This window comes from Tamandua tetradactyla, chromosome 15 (assembly GCF_023851605.1).
Source record: "Tamandua tetradactyla isolate mTamTet1 chromosome 15, mTamTet1.pri, whole genome shotgun sequence".
NCBI lineage: Eukaryota > Metazoa > Chordata > Mammalia > Pilosa > Myrmecophagidae > Tamandua > Tamandua tetradactyla.
Window position 1 is genome coordinate 83,360,062 of NC_135341.1, and position 19,692 is coordinate 83,379,753.

The following is a 19,692-nucleotide window of genomic DNA, read 5'->3' on the forward strand; positions in this document are numbered from 1 at the left end:
CCGAGCAATTCATCAGGCGGCTCGAGGCCCGCACTTCAGGCCCCCCCACGGGCAGGCCCCTCCCAAGGCTCGGGCACTGTGCTTGTGGGGCAGTGTGACCGTTACTGTTTGCAAGAGTGATATATGTTAACTGCAACTGCCTAAGACTGCGGCCCCTTTCCACCTGCCCAGCTCATGCTCTCTTGGATTGAGTGGTTTGGAGTGGTCTTGGGCATAGTGTAATTTGTTGTCATTGTTTTTCTCGTTTTAAATAAATATTCGTTTTGAACCTAATTTTGCTTTCTTTTACTTAAAGAAGGCTTCGAAAATTATATATGCTTCCAGCTGCAAAATCTCAATTCAGGGTGGGCAATGGTGGCTCAGTGATAGAGTTCTCACCTGCCATACCAGAGACCTGGGTTCGATTCCTGGAGCCTGCCCATGTAAAAAAAAAAAAAAAAGAAAAAAGCCAGAAAATCTCAATTCAACCTGGGAGTGAGTTAGATTAGAAATTATCCTCCAGAAAGTCTTACAGATTGTTACTCTGTGCCTTGGAGTCACATTGACGCGTGCAAGTTCATGATTCGGTCCAGTTTCACTGCCTAAAATTCCTCTTTCGTTATGCCAAAGCTCTGCTCAAAATCCGCATGGCTCCCCTTGAGCCCTGAAACTGGCATTCAGCAATTTACAGGTTAACTCCCATCTCCTTGCCAAAAATACCTCCTTTACTCCCTGCACATCTCCTAAATAAAACTTGCTCCCCTTGTACCTTTGCTGAGCTTATTTCCCTGGCCTGGAGAACATTTTCTGTCTCTTCCTTTCGGCATTTTGTTAAATGCTTCTTCTTTATGTATTGAGATGATTATGTGTTTTTTGTCCTTTATTCTATTAATTGAATTTTGGATACTAAATGATCTTGCATTCCTGGGATAAATCCCATTCGGTCAGGGTCTATAATCCTTTTTTATGTGTTGTTGGATTTAGTTTACTAATATTTGTAGAGGACTTTTGTCTTTATATTCATAAGGGCTATTGGTTTATAGATTTCTTTTCTTGTGAGGTCTTTATCTCACTTTAGTATCAGACTAATACTGGCATTACAGAATGAGTTGGGAAATGTTTTCTCCTCTTTTATTTTTGGAGGAGTATGTGACAAATTGGTATGAATTCTATTTTAAATGTTTACCATTTCACCAACTCAGGAAGTCATTTGGTCCCAAGTTTTTCTTTGTGGAAAGTTTTTAAATTATTCAATCTTTTTACATGCTGTAAGTTTATTCAGACTTTCTATTTCTTCTCGAGTCAGTTTTGTTAGTTTGTGTCTTTCTAGGAATTTGTCCGTTTCATCCGAGTCATCTCATTGGTTGGCATAGCGTTGTTCATAGTACCCCTTTATAGTCCTTTTTGTTCTGTAGCGTCAGAAATGATGGGCCCTCTTTGATTCCTGATTTTAGTGATTTAAGTCTTCTCTCTCTCTCTCTCTTCCCCCCTTGTCTATCTAGCTAAAAGTTCGTCAATTTTGATGATTTTTTTCAAAGGACAAACTTTAGGTTTGGTTGATTTTGTCTCTTGTTTTTCTGTTCTCTATTTCATTAATTCCCACTCTAATCTCTATTTCATTAATGCCCATTCTAATCTTTACTAGTTCTTTTCCTCCACTTGCTTTAGATTTAGTTTGCTCTTTTTCTTCTAGGAGAAAGTATGGGGAAAACTCCTGAAAGTTAAATAACCTAATATTGAAGTTTTAGGAGATTGGCTGGAGATGTAACGCAGGATGCTGGCCACATTTGTTATACAAGGCAGCAGAAGCGGCCCGGTGACAACTCACCCCCACTGCCCACCTCCAGCTGCTTAGAGAAAACAGAGATTTGAAAGGGATTCAAGAGTTCTGGAGTTCTCCCATCTCTGCTGCCCCACAGGGAAGAAAGGGGATGTTCCCACCGCAGACAGGCTAATAGGGCTCCATGTGAGCGTCTCACAGGAGTCTGGAGAAGGCCAGCAGGAGGGGGGTCTGCACAGACCCCAGGCAGGTATTTGTGGCGCTTAAGGGGTGATCGTGGAGACCATGGCACACACCTCCTGGGGCTTGGGAGCGTGTGTGACCATGGAAACTACAGACTCCTCCTTTCTAGGCACTAAGGATGGAGGGTGGCTGCAGTGGCCTGGGGTGGCAGGGGACGGGCAAGGTATGGCAGTGAGGCTACCACGCATGAGAGCTGTCCGTGTCCGTGGCCATGTGGACACCATGGAAATATCGGGCTTCGAACTGTCGCGACATGACCTGCATGCTGGGGGTTGGGGGTGGGCTGGACCATAAGCCTAAGAGGCCATGAGGAGGGTCGCACAGCGTGGGCAGAGGGGAGCGCCCTGAGAGGTCGGCCCGGGGTGCACAGCTGCCACTAGGGAACTGGGCTGCACAGTGACAGGGCCCCATGGCGCCTCTAAGAGCCCACAGATGCATCCTCTGTGGGCAGGGGGAGGTCAGCGTTTGGATGCCTGACTTTACAGAGGGCAAAACGCCAGTCAGCGATACCCTGCAGGGAACCATGAGCATGATTTGGCTCCTCCTTTCTTTAGTCCCTTCTCCACACACCCACCCCCAACCATGGAACGTTCTGGAACAGCGGCGACGAGCGGTAGAGAAGGACCACATGCGTCCCCCACTTCAGGCTCCTGAGTCAGGAAGGTGTCACAGGTGAGGGCGGCGGAGGAAACAAGTGTCAGCTGGAGGTGAGTTTGAAGTTGTAAATCAGATAGGCCTGGTGTTTTTATTACCTGAAAGGTTTAACTCCTGGCTGTGGGATCCACTGGAACGTTTTGGAGGTAAAGAGAGATGTGGGAGGATTTCTCCTGCAGCGCATCAGACCCTTCTGTGCACAGGCAGATGCTGTAAGACCATCAGCAGGACCCCTTCTGAGCGCCAGGTGACAGAGCATCACACCTGGGCAGGCTGACCGCCGCCAGTCCCCTGTGGCCCACCCCCTACCGAACATGGAGCGACACACAGGAGATCCTCAGGCCTCCCTAATGCACAGGTTTGGGAGCTAAAGTCCACAGAGGGGAAATTTTGTCCAAGATGACAGTGCTGGGAAGTGTGAGGGGCTCCTGACCCCCCAAAATATCAGGAAGTAGGAAGCTAGGACACTTTCCTATTCATCCTTTTCATTCAATCCAAAGAACTTAAATGATAAAAGGACATGGAAGGGAAAAAAAACAAACAAGGAGAGGATAAAATGTAGACACTCTGAATTTCATTTCCATCATTAAATGTTCCTCGGGGGGAAAAAAAAACCAGGCCAGATGGGGAAGTGGAAATGGCCTGCACTAGCGTCTAGAAGCTATAGAGAAGGCATTATTTTAACTCCATTCCCCCTGAATTCGTATTCATCTCTAGGAAGCTGCCAATCAACCTTCCAGCAAAGGAAAACACACACACACACCTCTGCACGAATGGCTTTGATTAGACTTAGCTGTAGGTTTAAGAAAATTTAATCATCTTAACCTGTTTAGTCTTTTTCCCTGATGAAAATCATCAGTCAGATTCCAGCATGAGCCGGTTAGAGCTGAGCTGCTGTCAGCACTGTTGTTTATGTTAATACGTTATAGGCATGAAATGGAGGAAAGGAGAATTATGAGAAAAAGTCCTGAGTGAATTAGGAGAGTGGGCTCTGCAGCAGGCGCCCGGGGCCGGCAGGCGGGGGCTGTGAAAGGATTGTTTATTTATGAGTCTCCAGCTAGAACCTCCTCCTACCTGCTAAAAGGAGGTTGAGAAGCTCTAAAGTGTGTTCTCCCTGTGGTCAGGACTTGGTGCAGCAGCGCCAGCAACCGTGTAGGCGTTTGCTCGCTGTGTGACCTTGGACTAGTTACTTACCCTCTCTAAACATCAGTTTCCCCAGTGGAGAAATGGGGCTGATAGGAGTGACGGGTGACTGGATGGTGTTGGGTCAGCGGACACATCCAGTAGAGGGACGGGCCCAGGGCCTGTCACCCTGCTCTCCTGTCCCACGAGGAGGCGGCAGGCAGTCCCAGCCTCAGATGCCCCCACGTCTGTCTTTCTGCTCACAGGGGCCTTCCTAACCTTCAGTAACCATAGCTACCACCTCTGTGCACCGACTGTGTGCCGGGCTCTGGCCCTGAGATCATCCTCCTTCCACAGGTGAAGAACTGAGGCACAGAGAGGGCAAGTAGTCTGCCTGGGGTCACTCAGCTTGGGAAGAGTCAGAGCCAGAATTCTAACCCTCGTGTGGCCAGTGCCAAACCTCTTGCTTCCCTCCTTAGTCTTTGCTGAGTGAAGTGGCTGTGGCTGTGGCTGTGCCGGTGGCTCTGGGGGTCAGCAGGAAGCTGGGGCTACCTTCAGATCTCTGGGTGTTCTGGGCTCTGATTCCCTGCGTGAGACTCCATGGCCACTGGTAGATGTCACAAGGGGTACAGAATACAGAGGGCCCTTTGAATTCAGGCTTCCAAGGCCACTCTTGTATAATGTCCTGTATGAGCTAAGTGGGCAGCATACCTGGTCCCCACTGACAGCGGTGGAACTCAGAGAGGCTCAAAGAGGCCAGGCAGCTTGCCAAAGGCATGCGGGAAATATTGCTCTCTAGGGAATGTGAGAAAGCCTGAAATAGCCAAACTTAATAGCCTTTTTGAAGTCCTATCCTTGTAGTCACTCCTGCCTTCTTTCCCCTTTCCAAATCACCACTCCCACCCTCCATACCCTGCCTTAGCAATGTCCATTTCCTTAGTGGTCTGCTGTCAGGGCTGTTCCACCTGAAAGGGCTGATAAACTAATTTATACTAGAGTGTGAATGACTCTCACTGCCTTTCTAGGGGTCTGTACTTTCTGGAAGATGAGATACCAAAGCAGTAAATCTCTAATTGTAAAATATCAGTTACCAGGACGAGAAGAGATTTGAGAAAAGGCAAAGGATCTCCCTGGAGTATATACATCACATTAAATATTAGACTGAACATAAGAAATGACTGAGTATTTTACAATTTTTGACTTACAAAAATGGCAGGTCATATGGATCAACTTAGTAAATGCCCACATCCTTGCCGAGATGTGCCCTGATGAGGTTTTCAGTGGAAAAAATCTAGGCCCCTAACCAGTGTGCCAGTGGGCTCTGGAGTCTCCCCTCCCTCTCCTTGTGGTGTGATGTTGGACAAATCATTGAGTGCCTCTGAGTTTCAGATTTTTCATCTGATTATGGGGCTCAGAAGCCCCTAACACCCCCAGAGTGGACACAGGAGCTAGTGTGATAGGCTGGTGTGAGTTGGCGCGGAAATTCCTGCAGCTGGCTGCATGTCTGGACCTTCTGCTCTGTGCAGCCCACTTTGGGGTTTCTATTTCCAAGTTTGTCGGCTCCGGTTGGCTTGGGGGGATCCGGCCTTTGTTTCTCCCTGTTCTGGGTTGGGCCTTGGCTTGGGCTTTGCTGGGCTCCCAGAGACAGATCAGCTGTGTGCCTCACCAGGACTGGCTAGGCAGCCTTTCTGGGTGACACGTGCCACCCAGCAGGGTGTCTTGAGCAGCACATCCTCTGCCCCCATCTGGCACTCCCTCTTGCCACCCCACAGGCCCATGGAGGCTGCTTCTGACTAATCTGGAAATCTGCCCCCAGAGCAGCCCCAGCCTCGGCAGCTTGGAGAGGAGGTGCTTTGCACTCACGTCCCACAGACATCGGAGCCCAGGCTGCCGTGTTTCTGGGTGACAGCTTGGTCCCCTGGACCCTGCCCCCTCCTTGTGGGGTGATGTTGGCAGAGGAGGTGCTTTGCACTCACGTCCCACAGATATCGGAGTCCAGGCTGCCGTGTTTCTGGGTCCCCCTGGACCCTGCCCCACATGGCAGAGGGCTTTATGCAAACCCTTGGCAGTGGTTCCTCCCTTCCTGTATGTAGCTATTTTCTAAGCTGGACTAGAAAGCTGTATTTCTGAGATGACATAAAAAAGGCTACTTTCACCCAGTGGGTTTATCTTTCCAAGAGGGAGAAGGGAATTTGGGGGTGGAAGTGAGTTGGGGGGGATGGGAATTAGATGGGTGGGAGGAGGTACGGGGTGGAAGGGAGAATAGTGGCAAGTTGCTGACAGAGCAAGTTCCCCCCCGAGGGCAGCTGGACATCTGTGTAAAGGGGTCTGACTTCTCTCAGGGGCCCCTTGGTCCTTCCATTGCCTGATTTTTGGCCCCCCCCTCTCAGCACCCCACTTTGGGGTGATCCCGCCGGTGGCGAGTGCCAAGGGTACCAGCCGGGATGAGTGTGCCAAAGCTCGTTCTGGACACGAGTCCATGAAACCCGGCCCTGGCAGATCACGGTTTCCAAGTGGCGATGCCTCTGCCGGGGCCCGCAGGCGGCACTCACCCCGCCCGGTCCTCAGAGGGACGCTGCGTCTTCCCGGGCGGACTTGAGGATGCTGAGGCTTGAAGACGGGAAAGAGCACGTCCAAGGCCCATGTGAGGGGCTGAGTTGGGATTTGAACTTTAAGCCCACACCTTAAAAAATAATTATTGTAGCAACACATATAACACAGTTTCCCATGGGAACCTTTGTAAGTGTACGATTCAGTAGATTTGATCGCGTTCGCAGTATTATGCTACCATCACCTCTACCCATTACCGGGACTTTGTCATCACCCAGAGCTTGTGATTTCCATTCTCCCCACACCTTGGCCCCTGGTGACCTCTAAGCTACTTTCTGTCTTTATGAATAGGCTTATTCTGGATATTTCCTATAGATGTAATAATATAGTATTTGTTCTTCTGTGTCGAGCTCATTTCACTCAACATGACGTCCTCAAGGTTCGTCCATGCTGTCACACGTATCAGAAATTCTTTTGTGGTTTAATAATATTGTGTTGGACGGATGAGCCGCATTTTCTTTATCCAGGCGTCGGTTCAGGGACACCTGGGTTGGTCCCATCTTGGGCTCTTGTGAATAGCACTGCTGGGAGCATTGGTGTGAAGTGTCTGTTCCAGTCCCTGCTTTCGATGCTTTGGGGTCCACAGCCAGAGGTGGGATTCCTGGGCCACATGGTAATACGTGTTCTACTTTCTGAGGGACCCACCAACCTGTTTTCTAGAGCGGCTGCACCATTTTCACATCCCGGCCACAATGTAAAGAGTTTCAATGTCTCTGTCTCCTCACCAAAACTTGTTATTTTTCATTTGTTAAATAATTGCCACCATGTGGGTGTGACGTGGCCTCTCCATGGGGTGAGCGCCCACGCTTCTGACCACCGCCTACCACCCAAACCTCCTTCCTGGCGAGGGGGCTGCCTGCACTCCTCCAGGACTGCCTTCTTTATCTTAAAAAGAAAATCAGAAAGGCTTAAAAATCACAAATGAAGAGCAGGCTGCCTTTACTCCAAGAGCCTCAGCGAACACCAGAGGGTGTGAAGGTCTCAGATCACAGTCCCGACCCCGCCCAGGGAGCACAGCCTGGCCTAGGGAGAAAAGCCGGTGGTCCCGTGGCTGCCCTCAGGGCTTCCCCGGTGGGCGGCTGGGTCGGCTGTGTGGGACAGGAGAGAACCCGAGGCCAGGGCCAGCGCCCAATGCCCAGCATCTGAGCCAGCGCCCAATGCCCCGTGCCCAGCACCCAAGCCAGTGCCCAGCGCCCAGCGCCCGAGCCAGCGCCCAGCACCAGAGCCCAGCGTCTGAGCCAGCGCCCAACACCTGAGCCAGTGCCAAGTGCCCAGCACCCAGCACCCAGCACCCAGTGTCTGAGCTAGCGCCCAACGCCCAATGCCCAGCGCCCAAGCCAGTGCCCAGTGCCCAACGCCCAGTGCCCAGCTCCCGAGCCAGCACCCAATGCCCAATGCCCAGCACCCAAGCCAGTGCCCAATGCCCAACGCCCAATGCCCAGCACCAGAGCCAGTGGGAGCCGGGTCGGAGAAGGCCTCTGAAGAAGGAGTCCTGAGGGCTGAGGGCCTTCCATGTGTGCAGGGAAGGAAAGCGACGTGGGGCAGGGGATACCAAGAATCTCCTAGGGGTGGCGTGGGGGGGATCCCGGGGGTGGGGAGAGGCCGAGACCGCACAGGCAGATTGGGAGGCGCCTGGCGTCAGTGCAGGAGGGGCTGCGCGAGCCGTGTGGGCGTGGGGTGCTGGGGGCGGGCAGCGGGGTCACAGAGGCAGCTGGACGGGGAGGTGTGGGCCCCTCCTCCCACCCCCTCCGCTGGGGACCTGGGATGGAAAGAGAGGGAAGGAGTGCTGGATTCACTAGGAATTGACCTGAAGGCGGTTGAGAAAGGCCCATGGCGACTGGGTGTCCTGCGAGAAGGCTGGAGGGTCCCTGCTAAGCCGGCCTGGGAAGTGCGAAGGGCTCGGCGTTGCCCACTGGGTCTGCGAGGGAACTTCGCACTCCGTAAGTAGTGCAGCGTCTCCCCCGGGGTGGGCCTTCGCCCTTGGGCCGCTGGCACCTGAAGCACCGAAGGGCGAAGCAAGGCGCCTTAACCACGGTGAGCGGCCGGATCGGTGGGGAGGGGTCTGAGCCCGCGTCTGTCTGTCCGCGAGGCCCATGTCTGTCCGCTTGGCCCCACGTTTGCAGCCGGCCTCCAGGGGCCCCGGGACAGCCTACCCGCTGCGTTCCCAGCAAACCGACCCGCAGCCCCGAGATGCACCGGTTCCCCGGCCCCGCGGCGCCGGCTCCTGCAGGCATAAAAACCCGGCCCCAGGGTGCCGGACCGCGTGGCCTCTCCACCCTTCCAGCGCCGCCCGGAGCTCTCTACGGCCACTTCTGCAGGCGACTGCAGGGCCCAGCCCCTTGCACAAACACACCGCCGTGATCTGTCACCCGGAAGCCGGAGAGCATGGCGCAGAAACCGTGATGAGTCGACCACGGGAGATGATGCAACCCCCCCGGCCTCTGGCGCAGACATCTCCATCCGAAGGATACCACGTCCAGATGTGGCACCTTCTAAAAATAGCGGGTGGAGTCATCGGCCCTGGCAGATCAGCCTAAGTGGTCCCTCAGTGCCATCTGGAAGTGAGTCTCGTGGATGTACCAGGACGTCGCCCCAATTATCAGCGCGACGGCTCTGCAGCGCGGGTCCCACAACAGAGGGACGGCAGCTGTTCCCGCTTACCCTCCCCCCGCCGGCCCCCACGGAAGCCGACCGGGGGAGCCCCTGGGAGGCAAGGATCGGGCAGGACGAGGCCACTTCCCTCTCCCCGCACCCCTGGCCATGGGGAGGGAGGAGGTGTGCGCCGTGTGTCCACTGGGCTGCGGACCGAGGGCAGGACCCACCACGGGCAGGGGCCGCATGGGAACCAGGCTTGCTGGTGGCCGTGGGCAGGCTCCTCCTGCCGGATTAGCTGACACCTCTGCTCTGTCCCCCGGTCACTTCCGAGGAGCGCTGGATGGCCGTGTCCTCCTGGCCACCTGGCTAGGTGCGTGCACGACCCGGGGGTGCATCCTGGAAGGGGTAAGGCCCCAATCATGGACTTAGAGCAGCGCGGGACAGGAGGGCGCGGCAAGCGTCCCGTTCCTAACGTGTGGTCCTTCCCTTTTGTGCCTGTCCAGCGCACGTGTGAGTGCACACATCACACACACAGCCTCCACACACTAGGCTTCCCTCTGTCGGGACACGCTGTCTGTCTCCTCGCCAGGCTATGAGCCCCTGTGCTGATTATTTGGCCAGCACCGTGTCTGTCAAGCAGAGATACCCAGTGGAGGTTTGTTGAATGAATATTCGGAAAAAGGAATCAGCTGTCCTTTTTCTCACTGTAATCGCAGCAATCTTAAATTGCACCATGTGGGTTTCCCGTGATCCAGGGGGCCCCTCCTGCCAGTGAAGGAGTGGCTTTCACAGGGACAGTCCTGGGGCTGAGGTTTCCTGGCCGACAGGATCGGACAGACCCTGCCTGGGCTGTGGAGGTGTGTAAGCTGTCACTTCTCTCATCAGGCCCCGTGTGGTCTGGGGGTGGCCAGAAGCCAGGTCATGGGCGGTGGCCGCCAAAGGCCGCTCCAGGTGGCCGAGGGCCTGGGTGGGGGGAGCCGAGGCAGCTGCTTTCCCGGGGAGGGGGCGTCAGTGGGGTTGTGACCGGCTTGGGATGAAAGGAAAGGATGTTCCCGGGCAGAGAGGCAGGAGCCTTTGGCATCAGGGAAGCCACGTGGGACTCAGCCTACCCCATCCTGGAGAAGAGAGTGGGGAAAAGACGCAGGGGCTGGCGTGGAGGCTGCAGCTGCAGACCTGGGCCCCTCAGAGGCAGCCCATGCAAGACTGCTTTCTGCGGAGCGGGACACGGAGGGCAGGGGGACGCCAGGACGCAGGCCAGGGCCTGGGCCGGGTGGGACAGGGCTTCGAGTGCCCCATCCAGGCTGCTTAAGCTCCGCCCCATGGAAGGGGCATCCTCCCACAGGACAGGTGGGCAGGCCCGACACGCATTAGGTGGGGGGTGGGGGGAGCCTCTGCAGGGCCCCTCGGCGCTTGGGAGGCCTCTGTGACCCCGCACATCTCCACCCCACCACGATGCCCCAAGTTCCCTTTTCCTTTGGGTGAAGGCGCTGCCTCCTCTGATGATGCCAGAAAGGGCAGTGCATCAGACCTCACACACCACAGCAGGGTGCGGGCTCCTGCACCAGCAGCGCCCGGACGGGGGCCTGGGCCCCTGGTCTTGGCTGAGCGCGCGTCGGTCGGGCAGGGGACAGGCCGGGGGTCACTCCATCTGCCCCGCAACATGGCTGGGACCTGGCTGCAGCCCGGGCTGGCCTGCGTGACGGCACTGACCAGGGAATCCCCTCCCAGGACAGCCTCAGCAGACGGGCTTCACGCACGGTCACAGAGCCTTTCCAAAGCTTGGTGTTGAGCGTTAACTAACGAGTCACAGAGCGACACACACAGCGTTAGAAAGAAAGCCCAGTGGCTCGGAGCAGGTACACGCCTCCATGGAAAGCTCTAGAAGGAACCGCAGCAATCTTGTAGCCGTGGTTACCCGTGGAGGCCGGTGGGCTCGGCCAGGAGATGTGCATATTTACTCTGTGCTTCTGAACTAGGAGATTTACAACTAATTTCAAATAAAGTTGGCTAACACTTGAAGACACAGCGTGTCCTTGCTCCCACCTCACGACCCCCGGTCTCTATCTCACGTCTCACTGCCTGTGACCACGAGGCACCCGTCCCAGCTTTCCCACGCGCCAAGGGGGCGAGCAGGGTGGACCTCAGGTTCCCCACCTCTGCGAGTGGGCATGAGGACGTTGTCAGCCTCTCCTCACGGGCTCATCTCGGAGGTGGGGGCGCATGCGGGATCCGCAGACAGTCAGGGGCTGCCGGGACGATGCACGGGTGACACGGGCTGGGCAGGTGCCTGGTCCCCGCAGGAGTAGTCACAGCTGCTGCCCGCAGAGGCCATTTCTGTTGCTTCTTGACCACGGCAGAGGCTAGTGGGGAACACTGAAGCTTTGGAGCCAGGCAAGGATCGACTCCTGGCATTCCCGGTTTTTAGCTATGACAATTTGGGCCCCACCGCAGCCTCCCTTTCCTCTTTATAAATGGGGGAAATGGACACCTGCCTTGAAAGATGATTCTGAGTGTTAAACAAGGTAATGTGCTTAGCACCCAGCAGCGTCAGTAGCCGTCTGCTCTGCGGGCCCCTGGGGCAGCCCTGCTCCTCCCAACTTGCCCCTCCAAGGCAGCTCTGGCTTGCCTACCGGCCATCACCACATATACCGTTTTGGGGGCTACCCTCGCACATTGTTCCCCCACACTGCCCTCCATGGTTCTGCTCTTTTAAAATGGGATGCAGAGACACGTACCCATTCACCTGCCCTGGGGGTCCTCCCGCAATGTAATGGGGAGGGGTCCTGGGGTTCAGACGTGGCCATGGCGGTGCAGGGAAGCCACCTTGGTGGGCAGGGAGGACAAGGGCAGCTCCCCGCAGCAGAGTGGGGAGGCACCTGTGCCGGACGCCTGTGTCCCCACTGGCTCTGCTGCGCTCCCGCCTGGCCGTTACCTCCTGAGGCTCACTCAAGAGCATAACCAGGCATGCTCCCAGCTCTGAGCAAGGGTTAATGCTGAGGGGAAATGCAGGGCAGTGCAGCAGGACAGATGCAGCCAAATCTAGGCCACGGGTGGGAACTCGACTCAGGCCTACCCAAAGGGTGCCTGACCCGGTGCCCTGGCAGCCGGGAGGGCCCCTTCCCAGATGTCTGTAGAAACAAGCCCCGGCCCCCTTTCCTCTGCTGGCATTCCCGACTGCCTCCCCCATACACACATTTTCTGGCCGAATTGTTCCTTGGTTTATCTCTGACCTCCACTGCAAACCAGGCTCACTCTGACAAGGCTTTGAAGTCAGCCTGAGTCTCCCCCTCTGGGGCTGGGCCCAGCCCAGCTGGCTTCGGGCTGACAGTAGGACAGAGGTTGGGTCCGTGTGGCTGGAGGCAGGAGCAGGGAAGGCCCTGCCGTGGTGGAGTGTGGGGAGGGGCGGATGGGAGGGAGCGGGCAGGGGAGCAGGGCTGGGCGGGCTGGGTGGAGGTGGGACAGCTGCAGGAGGGGGAGGCTGGTGCTGCCAGCGGTCTAGTGACGGAGCTCGGTGGAGGGTAGCAGCCCTAACAGGCTGGCACTGGGCAGGAAAAGCCAGACTGAGTCCACTAAAGGAGGTGACGGGAGCCTCAAAACTCAATTTCCCAGGATTGACTAAAGGAGTGATAACATTCGTTGAGCTTTTATTGCGTGCTTTTCTCTTTGCCCATGTTACCTCAGTGGATTGTTTCAAGGCCCTGGTAAACTGAGATTATCATTCCCATTGCAGAGAAGGGAAAGTTGAGTCTCACAACAGTCCTCCCCAGTTATCTGCTGACCGGTAGCAGAGCCGGGACTTGAACCCGGGCAGCTTGTCCCCAGAGCCCAGGCTCTGGGCCACACACTCTGTGCACTCAGGACGGACAGAAAAAGAGCAGCGGTGGAGCAGCTCGGAGAACACTGTGTGCGAGGGGGGTCAGGGAGGCTCGCTCGTCCCTGCCACCGGACCCCTGGCCTAGCCCAAGGCACAAGGAGCTCACCCTGCCTCAAACTGCTGAATAGGCCTGAATTATGGGATAGACAGCAAGTGGGGGGGCAAGAAGGAGAGGTGAGGAGTGAGGAGGCAGGTTATGCCCTGACGTGCTGGGCTGCATTGCAGCCCCCACCCTCTCTGGGCCTTTCCATTTGTAAAGCCAGGGCTGGAGGGGCCAGTCCTGCCAAATGCCTAAGGGGGCTCCAGACAAAACCTGGGCCTGGGGGTCCCGGATGGCCAGCGGGCCTCCTCCTGAAGCTAGGTCACTCCTCCTCTTCTGGGGCCACAGCCACAGGAGGAGAAGGGGACTGCGGCCAACCCCAGCGCATTGCCTGCCCCGGGCTCCCACTTTTGAGCCCTGCCAGGGCAGAGGGGAACAATTTTCCGAGGAACAGGGCTGAGCTCAGTCCTGTCTGATAGTATCGGGAGTGCTAAGATGTTGGCTTAGCTCCTTCCTTTTTTTTTCTATTAAAGTTGTTTCTGAACCTCCTCAGCCTGTATTTTATTTTTCAGTTGAAAGAGCTCCTCCCGCCCTCTCTGATCCTCTTGGCTGTGTAATTCTGGGGCTGAACACATCCTCAGTGATGTGAGTGTGTGTGAGCTTACGCATGTGCACACGGATGTGTGAACACATGTGGGTCACTGTGTCTCTGCAGGCATATGTGGTGTGCAGGTGTGCATGTGCTCTAGTGTGCCTGCAACCACACATATTTGGGGGGCAGGCATGCCTGGGGGTGCATCCATATCTGAGGTACACATATACCCAGGGATTCAGGACTATTTTGGGGTGCGTGCATATCTGGGATACACATATACCTGGGGATTCAGGACTATTTGGGGGTGCATGCATATCCAGGGACAAAGGCATATCTGGGGGCACGCATACATGGGGGTGCACGAATATCTGTAGGTGCATGAATAACTGAGGGTACATATATACCTGGGTACATGCATGACTGGGGGGTGCACAGATATCTGGGGGTACATGCATGCCCATGGGTGCAGGAATATCTGGTGGTACCTACGTACCGGGGGGCACGTGGGTGGGGGTCTCAGCGCATGCTGCCTCACTGTGCTTCCTGGATGGGCACTGACCCCTGACTGGGAACAGATGTTCTCGCAGGGCCAGGCAGGGTTTGCAGCTGTTTGCTGCCAGAAGGCAGCCCGTTCTGGGACCCAGAAAGGAGGCTGGAGCACCTTGACCCAGCAGAGGAGCACCTTACCCTGGGTGTTGCTGCCCGCCGGGAGGCCGCCTTTCCCAGCCTGTGCCGTGGCGTAGGGTGTGGGGGAGACAAGGCCGCCAGGCTGTTTATCAAGCCCTTTGAAATGGTTGGGGGCTGCCGGCCAGGCCAGCGGGGTAGGCGGGGCTCTACGGGCCTGCCTCAGGGTAAACGCGCCTCTGCTTCCTCTCTGCGCCTCTCCTCGCCTCTCTGGCCAGCCACCATCCCATCATGTCCATGGGAGAAAGGAGGCTCTCCCCCCTCCCCATCTGCTTTGCAACCCTGGGGGACAGAAACAGCTCCAGGAAGACAGGGGTAGGGAGGGAGGGTGCCTCTGCATGCCAGGCTGGACCTGCGGGGCTCAAGGAAGGAAAGTGAGGCTCAGCTCTGTGTGCTCCCCTCTGTGGTTACAGGACAGCCCTGGTCCCCCTCCTAGCCCAAGACAGACTCCCAAGAGGAGATAGAAAAGGATGGAGAGTGAGAGGGCATAACTGGAACAGCCCTGTATCAGTCTATTCCCAGCGTCTAGGACAGCTCTTGGTACATAGCAGACACTTAAAAATATTGACTGACGTATTTGATAAGTGTTTTTGAATGTAAAGGGAAAGGACTAGAAGCTTGGGGGGTAGGGACTGGTGGAGAAAAAGAAGCCAGAGGATGGTCAAAGAGAGATGTGAGGAGTCATCTCTTGCTGTCTATGAGATACTACTGGAGGTCAGAGAAGGGGAGGAAGAGAGGGAGAGAAGGGAGAAGAGATAAAGGAAGCAGTGAGCAAGGAAGGGTGGTGCGGGAGGAGGGGGCAATTTGCCTCCAAGCCCCCCCCCACCTGAGTGCCAGCACCAGCAAGGTCAAGTCCAAGCCCGCGGAAGCTTTATCTCCACCTTGCCTGAAGCAAGGAGTGGTGAGAATGGGTGGTTGGAACTAGGAGGCTGGTCTGGGCATCTGGGTTCTGTTTTGAGGTGAAAGAGAACGCTCAAAGGAGAAAACCAGGGACCTGGCTGAAGCTTCAGACAAGAGTGTCACGCGTGGCAGGAGTGGGGGGGATGGGGCAGCAAAGTGGCCGTCTGTGTTTACCAGCCAGGCTCACTCTGAGAGGCCAAGGGCCGCACCGAGCCAGGGGCTCTCCACCAGCGTCTCCTAGGACGGTCAGCACGTCCCTGCCATGGCAGTGCTGCCTGTCCATTCTGTAGTCAGAGAAATTGGGTCTGAGCGGCTAAGAGGCTTGCTGGGGGCTGGTGGGGAAAGGGGACAGTGTGGGGCAGGAACTCAGATGTGTCAGATGTCAGAGACCAGGGGTGAGGACAAGGCTGGAAGGCTTCTTGGAGTAGGCGGAATTTGATCAGTCAAGACTTCAGTAACAATCAATCGCATTAGCTGTAAGAAGCAGTTGCTGGAAAGAAAGTGCCTGTGTTTTCTTTGCCAGGAGAGGCGTCCTGTCCCGCGCTGCCACGGCTGCCACCCCGCATTAGGCTGTCCTCGGGCCCCCTGCGTGGAGCAAGGGAAATTAGAGCCAATCAGTACGATTTCAAGCCAGCAGCTCCTTCCCGGCAGCCCTTGGCCAAGCCTGTTAACCAGCGCACAACCCCCCCCTGGCCTGAGACCACAAGCAAATGGTCCCTAATGGGGACCAGACCTCCGCGGGCCTTCCCACCTGCCCGCCTGAGTGCCTGCGTGCCTGTACGCTGAGCTGAAAGCTCTGACCTCCGGGACCTGTGCCCACCAGCCCCAGGACCCTTGCTCCTACTGGGCCAGACCGGGGGAGGCTTGACCCGGGTAGAGCCTTGCAGGGGACCCTACTCAGAAGGGAACAGGGCAGCTGCTGCCTGTGGGGTGGGCACTGCAGGGCTCTTTGGGCCCTGGGCAGCTGCGTTTTGGTTACCTGATCTCTCTAACCCCCACCACCTTCCTCTGCCTTCAGCAGGGACCAAGAATCTTCTACTCACCAAGGGCAGTCCGGGAAGGCTGGGTGCTAGAACTGCTGGGGAGATCCATGCACGACTGCTCCCGTCCAGGCCCTCCTTGAGCCCGGGTTCCCAGCCCTGGGTCCAGCCCTTATGTCTCTCACTGGCTCCTGGCAGTCTCCCTGCTTCCAATCGCTTCTCCTCCTGATGCCCCTTCCACCCTGCTGCTGCTGGGGGATTTTCTAAAATACATCTGAGGGCATGACTCCCCCACCTTCACCACCCTCAGTGACTCCCCGCTGCTTTCAGAGTGAGATGCAAACTCTTGTGCTCAAGGGGTTATCCTGGGGCCCCTGTCCTGCCAGCATCCCAAACCTCCTTTCCTGAATGGGCCAGGACTAGGGTGAGGCAAGTGAGGCATTTACACTGAATGCGAAATTTAAGTGACTACCAAAAATCTTCAGGAATCAAGATAACATACTTTAAGGCAATTTTTTTAAAAATAAAAATTGAGACACGTGCAAAAAACACCACAATAAACAAAATATCAACATTTTCAATAAAAACATGGACCAACAGGACCAGAATCAGAGTAAGGCAAGCGAGGTGCATCAAGCAGGGCCTCACCCCAGCCTGGACCTGCACCTAATGCGCCAGCTCTTCTGCCATCCAGCTGTGCCCCCGTAACTGCCGAGAATCCCCCAGACACCCAGCACAGGTCTTTGCATGTGCTGTCCTCTCTGCCTGGAATACTCTCCTGCCTCCCTGCTTCTCTTCTTTACCTGGATCCTTCTAAACTCCCGGAAAACAGTTCTGGTGGTCTCTCCATCACTCCCAGGCCGGTTCAGAGCCCCTCTTGGTGACCCCCATTCTCAGGCTTCCCGCGGCCACCGTGCTGAGTGCACTGGGCTGTGACTGCCCCTCATGTGGGCCCCATGGCCAGGTGCGGGCTCCTGGAGAGCAGGGCGGTGACTCATGCATCTCGTAGGGCCTGGCACCCACCAGGCTCCCACCATCTCTGACGGACAGGCCACCTGAGCGGCTGAACCAAGGAACGCGTGAAAGAGCAGCATGGCTGCGGATTATATCCCATATCCACCAACACTTCAATGAACCAGCCCGAGAAGACACTCAGACTCAGACGGATCCATGAGCTACCAGCACCAGTAATTAAACATCACAACATTTCAGTCCAACAAAGAGGTTCTAACAGTCTCTGAAATTCCTGGCAACGGAATATACTTTTCAAAAACATTCTTTTTCTCATGAATAAAGCCCTTCAACTTACACTAAAAGATAACATAGGAAGGGGGAGAGAATGCAGACCAGTCTTCTCCAAATAAGGCAAAATCCAACTTTCCTTTATTTTTCCAAACTGCAAGAAAGGCACAATTCCATGGACCAGCCTTGCAGAAACCCATCGACTTCCAGAAAAGTTTTAACAGCCCATAAAGGTTCACATGTGGAAGAAAAGACAGTGACCTCTTTCAGGGAAGCCCCCACCTCCGGCCGAGTTGGGGCCCCGTTACTCCCCAGGAAATGTGCCTGGTCCCCATGACAGCCCCCCAGCCAGCCTGGCCACGGACGCCCCTGACCAAGCCCGGCTCTGCGGGATTGGGCCGACCCGCCTCTCCTCGAACGCCTGGATGTATATATATATTTTTACACTTTGATGTTTGGTGGCTCCAACACCAGAGCATCCTTGGAAAGCCACATTCCCTGGAGAAAAATCTGACTCAACTCTTAGAAAGCAGAGACTATTAATTAAATTCACGGAAGTCCCTGACATCAAGTCCTAAGCAGAGATGCTGGAGGGAGAGACACCTCAACGAGTTCACCATTGCTGTCCATGCCAACGCTGTCCTCAGCCTGCTCCACTTTTAATCCTAAGCAGGAGCAGCCTGTAAGTAGGGCGACTGGCAGAGACCCCTGGCTCCCCTCTGTCAAGCCAAGAGCTCTCAATGTCTGTTGACTTATCTGTAGAATGGGGATAACATCAGGATGAGCTAATCGATGCAAGAGCCAGAAAGCTTGCTGCCTTGCCGTGTCTCTGTTTCCAATAGGGTTTTTATGACCTCAAAGATGGTGTCTCCTTGTAAGCTTTTGCCTGCAACAGGCTTGTTTTTCTCCTCAAATTCCCCCACGTTTGGCTAAGGACAATCTGTTTCTCCTACATTTGTCAAGTTGCTCCAAATTCTGAATGCCCATTCCTGTTCTTTCCAAGGATTAACAGAGCATCCCTTGCTCGTCTTTCATCACACCCCCTCCGCGTGTGGGGTGAACACTGCATTTGAGTGGAGCCCTGGCTATCGATGCCTGCAAAGTGGGGACTTCGATGGGGCTCAGTTGCACGGGTCGGAGTGGGAATGTGGCGGGAAAGCAGGCCCGTGCACCTTTAACGACGTGCAGAAAGAGAGGGGCCTCTGCCCGTCCGGGCAGATGTGCACAGCTGTTGACGGAGAAGCCCCTAATACTGCGGCCAGTGCAGAGAAACGGATCCCCCCGAATGTTTCCTCGTGAAGTTAAGAATTTTTTGTTGCTCATGCCTTTGAACTAAGGTCATTTAAGTATACAACAGATGTTCCTCCCAGGGAAACAGACTTATAAAGTCAGGAACACAGAAGGGACCTAATGGTTTACGGGGGGTGGCGCATTAAGTTCATAGCAGTTTAACTCCTTTCAATGCTAAACAAAACAATGACGCAATTTTATGCACAATAAAAACCTGTCAAAACAATCATCCTGGGCAGCGGAGGTCCTTTCAGTCATTCTTCTAAAGACCCACGGAGGGCACAAATGACAGACACTTCTGGCTTCTCGGTGTGGTTGAAGCAGTTGACGTGGCAGCCTCAGCAATTCAAGGCTGGAAGGTCCAGCATGGCCAAAAACTGAGGCCTGGGAGTAGAGGGAGGGCGCAAGAATAAAAGTAGAAGACAGAAAGTTCAAGGTCTGAGTGGCTTACTTGCCGAGCTAGCCTTCCACGGTGGACTGAGTGGTCACGGGTGAGGTGAGATGGGGAGGGGGAGTGGGCAGGTCCCACTGCCCACCCAGTAGGTCCTCTGCCATCCACCCCCACATGTTTAACTCCACCGTCAGCGTTTTCTTGGTCAGATCACAGATATCTGTGGAGTGTCTGCTGGGTACCAGGAACAGCCGTTGGGGTTAAGCATTGCCCTCTCCATGGTCCTCTCTACAACTGTTTTTCTCCATGAGAAGGATCTTGGAGCATGGCAGAAGAGGACTGGATTTAAATTCAGGTAGTTCTGAATCTGAATCCTTCCCTGACATTTTTAGCTGTGTGACCTTCGACAAGTTACTTAAACTCTCTGAGCCTCAATTCCCTCATTTATAAAATGGAAATGGTCATACTCAGTGTCATGGGTTGTTGTCAGGCTTGAGGAATAGAGTGGAGGGGACTTCCCAGCACAGTTCCTGACACAGAGTAAGTATCTATGAGTGTTAGTTCACTTTCCTTTCTCAAGGGAAGAATAAGGCAGACTTTAAGGAGTCCAGATGGGTAGACAGGTTTCACATGCCCTAAATGCAAGTGACTTTTCTGGGCCTTAAAAAAGTAGCTGATGAAAGCCACAACGAGGCACTATAGAAGTCCAGGAG